The sequence below is a fragment of the Cynara cardunculus genome (genome assembly GCF_001531365.2).
Source record: "Cynara cardunculus var. scolymus isolate 2C chromosome LG 6, CcrdV1, whole genome shotgun sequence".
NCBI lineage: Eukaryota > Viridiplantae > Streptophyta > Magnoliopsida > Asterales > Asteraceae > Cynara > Cynara cardunculus.
Window position 1 is genome coordinate 10493945 of NC_037533.1, and position 1888 is coordinate 10495832.

Below are 1888 nucleotides of genomic sequence, written 5' to 3' on the forward strand. Positions count from 1 at the left end.
GCAAGGAAACAAAATAAGAATTGCTATTGGTACCCAGCTATTTGGGTCCAGCTTTGTTTGAGGCTTCATCATCTGATACTGATGAATCATTATCAGATGGCATCATTAAACCTGAAGAGATTTGAATGGAAAGAGGAACACCAAGGTAGTTTCAGTGGAAGTCTTCACTGAGTCTGAAGAAGAGACTTTAGTGGTAGGGATTACAACGTCTGATGCTGAAGATTTTTCAGCAGGATTTGTCTTCACTGAGCCTGAAGAAAAGGCTTCAATGGTTTTCTTCACCTTGACTGCAAGAGCAGCCTTTGTGGATGATTTCACTTTAGTTGATTTCTCAGCCTTGGTTACCTTCTTACTCAAAACTGGTGAACCAGCTTTGGCGGCAGAAGGACACTTACTTGTAACATGTGTTCTTTCACCACAGTGTTTACACTTCCTAAAACTAGGAGTAGCTTTAGGGCCAGGAAGTATCACACTAGAAGTGGGACCAACTTCAAGGATTCCCTTCTCATTGATTCTTGGAGGAACCTTTGAGGAATTAGATTCCTTAGGTGAAAATTTCACCTTGAGCTGTGACTTAGATTTCTGATGCGATTCAGATTTCCTAGTCCTAAAAGAAGAAGAAGTTTTACAAGTTGAAGGAATAGATTTAGATCTATTAGACTTGTTAGACTTCTTAGGACGGGATGCTGTGACAGTAGATTTACCTTTGTCTTTGCACCCAGAACTCAAAGGAGTTCCTTCAAGATGATTCTTAGTAAAAGAAGAGGACTGAGAGGAAGAAGTGTTAGGAATAAAAGAGACAAAAGTACCAAATTTGAGCATGGACCTGTCTGTAACACACTCTTCCTGGTCATAGGAGAATCCTAGACCAGTTGTTTTCTTGGCTAGGATCTGAGCATTAATGATCTCAGAGGCCTTGATGGAAGCTTTGCACCTCCCTTCAATGGTAGCTTTCTCAGCCTTGAGTTCAGCGATTGCTCGCTCACGCTCAGCGACAGCTTTCTCATGTTCAACAGTGATGGTTTGGTTTACAATAACCTGATCTTTAAGATTTTCCTCAACAGAGGTCAATTCTTTGATCTTAGAATGACAAATCTTCAATTGCTCTTGAAGATCAACGTTAAGCATCTCAGCTTTTGATTTGCCATTGAGGGCATTGTAAAGGTCAACCGTCAGCGTATCTAGTGCAGAAAGACTAGAAAAGGGTTCATTCATGAAGCATACCTGAGTAGAAGAAGAAGATGGCTCAGAAGAGGTAGATGCTTCAGAAGATCCTTCATCAGCATCAATGGGCATCAAGCAGCCGTAGGCTTTATCCTCTTCGTCAGAAGATGATTCATCAGATGATTCATCCCAGTCATGCTCTTAAGCAATAAGGCCTTTATCCTTTCATTGGTTGTTATTCATCTTCTTGTATTTCTCCTTCAGTTTTAAGTATTTTTCATCTTTGGTCCTGAAGGAGGAGGAAGCTTTAGAAGATGGCGTCACAGTCTTCTTTGATCTGCATTCACCTGCAAACTGTCCGGGCCGGTGACAGTTGTAGCAGATAGCTGAAGCCTTGTCTATTCTTTCAGACTTTGGCTTCTCCCTGAAGGATAGCGGAGGAGATCTGCGAAAATTGCTCTTGCTGGCGAACCTCCTAAATGACTTAGTCAGGAGTGCCAGGGACTCTATCAAAATCTGTTAAATTAGATTCTGGAATGTCTTCAGAAGAATCTATCTCCGTGATGACCACGGGAAGAAGAGAAGAAACAAAAGGGGTAGAAGTTTCAACTGAAGAAGCTTCAGAGATCAAAGCTAAAGGAGAGCTTTTCATTTCCTTGGATTCTTTTACAATATTTCTTTTCAGTTGACGAGATTGCTCATGGTTAAGCAGAATCCCGTATAA